The 6,177-nt window shown below is 44.2% G+C and overlaps 2 long non-coding RNA genes across 7 annotated transcripts; one reads left to right on the top strand and one right to left on the bottom strand.

Annotated features, from left to right (window-relative positions):
• Positions 1 to 2: 2 nt before the first annotated feature.
• On the bottom strand, positions 3 to 1,995 carry LOC139026896 (uncharacterized). Its single transcript, XR_011478843.1, has 7 exons — positions 1,980 to 1,995; positions 1,872 to 1,907; positions 1,494 to 1,596; positions 1,392 to 1,442; positions 674 to 744; positions 431 to 462; positions 3 to 42 (listed from the first exon to the last, which is right to left on the bottom strand). It is a non-coding gene; the product is annotated as an uncharacterized lncRNA (long non-coding RNA).
• Positions 3 to 2,238, top strand: LOC112078793 (uncharacterized). Of its 6 annotated transcripts, XR_011478842.1 has the most exons (5): positions 3 to 47; positions 1,365 to 1,433; positions 1,508 to 1,601; positions 1,731 to 1,765; positions 1,803 to 1,893. It is a non-coding gene; the product is annotated as an uncharacterized lncRNA (long non-coding RNA). The 6 variants fall into 6 exon arrangements; XR_011478838.1 differs by lacking the exons at positions 3 to 47; positions 1,365 to 1,433 and adding an exon at positions 1,636 to 1,671 and having other exon boundaries at positions 1,494 to 1,601; XR_011478840.1 differs by lacking the exons at positions 3 to 47; positions 1,365 to 1,433; positions 1,803 to 1,893 and adding an exon at positions 2,170 to 2,238 and having other exon boundaries at positions 1,494 to 1,601.
• Positions 2,239 to 6,177: the final 3,939 nt, after the last annotated feature.

Below are 6,177 nucleotides of genomic sequence, written 5' to 3'. Positions count from 1 at the left end.
ACCCGCCTAGTGTCCTCTGTCATGGATCAACCGCAATACCCTCTAGTGTTCCTTCTGTCATGATATCAACCCCAATACCCTATGGTCCTCTTTCATGGATCACCCCAAATACCCTCTAGTGTCTCTGTCATGGAGTCAACCACAAACCCCAGTGTCCTTGTCAATGGATAACCGCAATACCCTCTAGTGTCCTCTTCTGATCAACCCCAATACCCCTAGTTCCGTCTGTCATGGATCCACTCAATACCGCCCTACTGTGGTCCCTCTGTCATGGATAACCCCAATAACCCTCTAAGTGATCTCTGTCATGGATAACCCCAATACCCTAGTGCTCTCTTGTCATGGATAACCCCAATACCTCCTTAAGTGTCCTCTGTCATGGATAACCCCAATACCCTCTAGTGTCCCTTGTCATGGATCCGCCTAATACTAGTGTCCTCTGTCATGGATCAACCCAATACCCTCTAGTGTCTCTCTGTCATGGATTCAACCCAATACCCCCCCTAGTGTCCTCTTCATGTGATCAACCCCAATGACCCCTAGGTCTCTGTCATCGATAAGCCCCAATACCTCTGCTCTAGATGTCCTTTTGCTTTCATGGATCAACCCCAAGACCCTCGTAGTGTCCTCTGTCATGGATCACCCCAATACCCTTTAGGATCAACCCCAATACCCTCTAGTGTCTCTGTCAATGGATCAACCCCAATACCCTCTAGTTCCTCTGTCATGGATCAACCCAATACCCTCTATGTCCTTCTGTCATAGGATCAAGCCCCAATACCCCCTAGTGTCCTGTCATGGCTCAACCCCAAATACCCTCTAGGTGTCTCTGTCATGGGATAAACCCCAATACGCTTTAGTTCCTCTGTCATGGATCAATCCCCCAATACCCCTTAGTGTCCTCTGATCATGCAATCACCCCAATACCCTCTAGCTGTCTTCTGTCATGGATCAACCCGCAATACCCTCTAGTATTCTGCTGTCATGGATCAAACCCCAATACCTCTAGGTCCTCTGTCATGATCAACCCAATACCCTAGTGGTCTCTGTCATGAATCAATCCCCAAATACTCTAGGATTCAACCCGACATACCCCCTAGTGTCCTCCTGTCAATGATCAACGCCCCAATAGCCCTAGTGATCCTCTGTCATGGGATCAACCCCAATACCTCTAGTGTCTCTGTCATGCGATCAACCCCAATTACCCTCTAGTGGTCCTATGTCATGAATCCAACCCCAATACCCCCTAGGATCAACCCTAATACCGCCCTAGTTCCTCTGTCATGAATCAACCCCAATACCCTCTAGTGTCTCTGTATGGATCAACCCCAATACCCTCTAGGATCACCCCCAATACCCTCTAGTGTCTCTGTCATGGATCACCCCAATACCCCTTAGTGTCCTCTGTCATGGATCAACCCCAATACCCTCTAGTGTCCTCTCTGTATGGATCAACCCCAATACCCGGCCTAGTGTCCTCTGTCAGGATCAACCCCAATCCCTAGAGTGTCCTCTGTCATGGATCAACCCCAATACCCCCTAGTGTCCTCTGTCAATGGATCAACCCCAATACCGTCTAGGATCAACCCCAATACCCTCTAGTGTCCTCGTCATGGACAACCCAATACGCCCTAGTTGTCCTCTGTCATGGATCAACCCAATACCGCCCTAGTATCCTTCTGTCATGGATCAACCCCAATACTCTAGGATCAACCCCAATACCCCTCTAGTGTTCCTCTGTCATGGATCAACCCCAATACCCCTAGTTCCTCTGTCATGGATCAACCGCCAATACCCGCTAGTGTTCCTCTGTCTGAGATCAACCCCAATACCCCCTAGTGTCCTCTGTGCCATGGATCAACCTCAATAACCCCTAGTGTCCTCTGTCATGGATCTAACCCCATCCCCTAGTGTCCTCTGGTCATGGATCAACCCAAATACCCTCAGTGTCCTCTGTCAGTAGGATCAACGCCATATACCCCTAGTGTCCTCTGTTCATGGATTCAACCCCAATACCGCTCAGTGTCCTTCTGGCATGATCAAGCCCAATACCCCCTAGTGTCCTCTGTCATGGATCACCCTAATACCCCCCTAAGTGTGTCCTCTGTCATGGATCAACGCCAATACCCCTATGTCCTCTGTCATGGATCAAACCCCAATACCGCCTAGTGTTCCTCTGTCAGACCTTGGAGACAGTACAGAGGAAGTAGATCCGTGGGGGAAGCAGAAGGAACAGAGGACCGGTGGGCGGATAGGTACTGTTGGCGGATAGTAGACAGAATGTAGAGCCGTGGGACGATAAGCAAGGACCGTAGACCGTGGGGGATACCGCTTGGGGATAGCAGACTTGGGGATAGCAGACTTGGGGGATAGCAGACTGTGGGGATACAAGACTGTGCGGGAGTAGAGTCATGACTGGGTAGGAGCAGACTGTGGGGTGGATAGCAGACTCCGTGGGGATAGCAGACCGTGGGGGATTAGCAGAACCGGGGATAGAGAGTGGGATAGCGACCTGGAAGGAGAGATAGCAGACTGTGGGATGCATAGACTGTGGGGATAGCAAGATGGTGGGAGAGCAGACTGTGGGGATAGTAGACTGTGGGATAGCAGGACGTGGGGATATGGCAGGACTGTGGTGAGGATAGCCAGACTGTGATGAGAGGGGATAGCAGACTGGGGGATAGTAGACTGTGGGGATAGCAGGGACTGTGGGATAGCAGACTGTGGTGATAGCAGACTGTGGGGATAGCAGACTTGGGGATAGCAGACTTGTGGGGATAGTCGACTGTGGGTATAGCAGACTGTGGGGGATAGCAGACTGTGGGATAGCAGACTGTGGGTGATAGCCAGACTGTGGGGGATAGCAGACTAGTGCGGGGAAGCAGACTGTGGGGATAAATGCCATCATTGGGTGCCATCAGGCATGCTGATCCCTAACACGCGGATATTCATCAAATCCTTCATCAGTTTGATGTGTCTATCAGGCCCACAATTGCGTTTCTACAATCCCATCGATGTGTTCTATCTCAGGCCCACAATGTGGTTTCTACAATCCCATTGATGTGTCCTATCAGGTCCACAATGTGGTTTCTACAATCCCACTTGATGCTGTTGTCTATCAGGCCCACAATGTAGGTTTTCTACAATCCCATTGATGTGTCTCTATCAGCTCACAATGGGTTTCTACAATCCCATTTGATGGTCCTATCAGGCCCACAATGTGGTTTCTACAATCCCATTGATGTGTCCTATCAGGCCCACAATGTGGTTTCTACAATCCCATTGATGTGTCCTATCAGGCCCACAATGTGGTTTTCTACAATCCATTGAGTGTCCTAATCAGGCTCACATGTGGTTTCTACAATCCCATTGATGTGTCCTATCAGGCTCACAATGTGGTTACTACAATCCCATGATTGTGTCCCTATCAGCTCACAGTGTGGTTTCTACAATCCCATTGATGTTTCTATTCAGGCCCACAATGTGGTTAAATCTACCAATCGCATTGATGTGTCCTATCAGGCTCACAGTGTGGTTTCTACAATCATGATGTGTTCCTATCAGGCTCACAATGTGGTTACTACAATCCCATTGATGTTCCTATCAGGCTCACAGGTAGTTCCTAACAATCCCATTGATGTGTACTATCAGGCCCACAATGTGGTTTCTACAATCCCAGTTGGATATATTTGTCTGTCTTCGCCTCATAATATTTAGAAGTTGTATTTTTCGGGATTATCATTTTTTGGTGCTCAATGCTAACTCCCGTCGGGATAAACTGGTAGCAAAGCATAGAGAAATCAGTGTGGTAGTGAAAGTCGTTTTTAACTGTATAGTTGCATTTGATTGGTGACACGACATGTACTGTATAGGGGATGGCATCTTACAAGCAGTTATACTCCAAATATTACCACAACATAGTGTGAAATAATATTAACATAATAGCCTAATGCAGGTTGATTCAGATGGCCGGTAATGAAGATGATTATGGATTTATCCCCAACCACATTTCCTTCCTTTGATTGACAGACAGAGCATCAGAACACAACAATAACTGTCCAAGCCGGTCGCTAGTCGATACAATTTGTTGTTTTGTTGTGGTGATCTTTTTAAGATTGGTTCGGTGAATAATAAAAGTCAAGTTTTAAGACTAAGGGGTATCTGTGTGATTTCTGTAGTCTGGCTTCTCTGCAGCGAGGCTGTGTGTGGGTCTGTGTGTATTTAAATAACTGAGAAAGAAATATGTCATTAATTTTGACGTTTTTGCCAAGGGTAATTCCTAGCTCAGATGTGTTGGTGTTTCTCAAAGAAAAATGTACATGAAAACAAGTAATCTATCGTTGAATGACAACAAAGACTGTTATTGAAGAATCCTACTGTTGACCAATCACAGACGAAGGGGCGTAGACTTTATTTGAAGAATCCCACTGTTGACCAATCACAGACGAAGGGGCGTAGACTTTTATTGAAGAATCCCTACTGTTACCAATCACAGAACGAAAGGGGCGTAGACTTTGGCTCCTAATTTGACTATGCCTCTAGAAAAAAAAAAACTCACCAAGTCCAAAACGAACAAAAACGTCACAAAAGTGTCATCATAAAGATATGCACCAAAATCTTTCTAATTGTTTCGGCTGTATACGTGAAAATGAACACGCCAAAGATTGAAATGCAAAGCACAACATGGGCATTATTATGTGGCCTTGTTTTGGGGTCAGCTCATTAGAATTACACAGCATGCTTTGCAATTGTTAATGTTTACGTATACTGTTACATTTAGTTGAACTTATCACACCATAGTTGCCATCATGACACTTCTGATACCGAATGCAGAGTGAAAGGGGACCCAAATTGTAAACCACTTTTAGAAAATGGTATGAAAAAGTATTTTGTATTTTGAAAAAGTAAATCTACACGCGTAAAATACGCATTCACTAGTGTTGGACCTCATTCAGGGTTTTCTTTATTTTTCTACTATTTATTTTTTACTATTTTCTGACCATTGTAGAAATAATAGTGAATAATCAAAGACTTTGAAATAACACATATGGAGATCATGTAGTAACCAAAAATGTGTATATTTCATATTTGAATCTTCCAATAGCCACCCTTTCCCTTGACAGCTTTGCACACTCTTGGCATTCTCGCAACCAGCTCCCATGGGGTAGTCACCGGGAATGCATTTCAATTAACAGGTGTGCCTCCTGTAACCTCTCTGGCACGTGAGACGGTAGCGTCCCACCTCTTCAACAGCCAGTGAAACTGTGGGCGCCAAATTCAATACAGAAATACTCATTAAAAAATTCAGAAAACAAAAATATTTTACATAGGTTTAAAGATGAAACCTGCTTGTGAATCCAACCACTGGTGTCAGATTTTTTAAATGCTTGACGCGAAAGCATACATTACGATTATGAGAACATAGCCCACTAAACAAATCATTACATAAACAGTAGCCAGCCAGCTAGAACAGTTAGCACAATTTAGAAATAGAGATAAAATTAAACCCTTACCTTTGATGATCTACATATTTGTGCACATCAGCAGACATTAATTACTCAATAAATGTTCCTTTTGTTCGAGTAAAGTCTCTTTATACCCAAAAACCTCGTTTCTGTTGCGCGCGTTTTCTTTCAGTAATCCACAGGCTAAAAACGCAGTAAAACAGGAAGACAAAAAATTCCAAATTGTATCCTGTAAAGTTCATAGAAACATGTCAAACGATGTTTATATTCAAATACCTCAGGTTATTTTTAGCCTAAATAATCAATAATATTTCACCGGACAATAACGTCCGTCAATATAAAATGATAACAAGAAACGCACTCTCTCGGTCTGGCGCAGGAAAAAGCTCTGTGACACGGCAGAGGTCACTCATTAGACTGCTCTTACTTCTTCATTTTTCAGAATACAAGCTGAAACAATTTCTAAGAACTGTTGACATCTTAGTGGAAGGCATAGAAACTGCATTTTGAGTCCTAAGTCATGGATACTGTATTGGCATTAAATAGAAAACTACAAAGAAACAAAAATATAATAAACTTCCTGAATGGATTTTCCTCAGTTTTTGCCTGCCCAAACAGTTCTGTAAATCTTCACAGACACTATTTTAACAGTTTTGAAACTTTAGAGTGTTTTCTATCCAAATCTATACGTTATATGCATATCAATTCTTCT

This window comes from Salvelinus sp. IW2-2015, unplaced genomic scaffold, assembly GCF_002910315.2.
Source record: "Salvelinus sp. IW2-2015 unplaced genomic scaffold, ASM291031v2 Un_scaffold6274, whole genome shotgun sequence".
Lineage (NCBI taxonomy): Eukaryota > Metazoa > Chordata > Actinopteri > Salmoniformes > Salmonidae > Salvelinus > Salvelinus sp. IW2-2015.
Note: the sequence above shows the minus strand (reverse complement) of the source record. Positions and strands in the feature narration are given on the sequence as shown.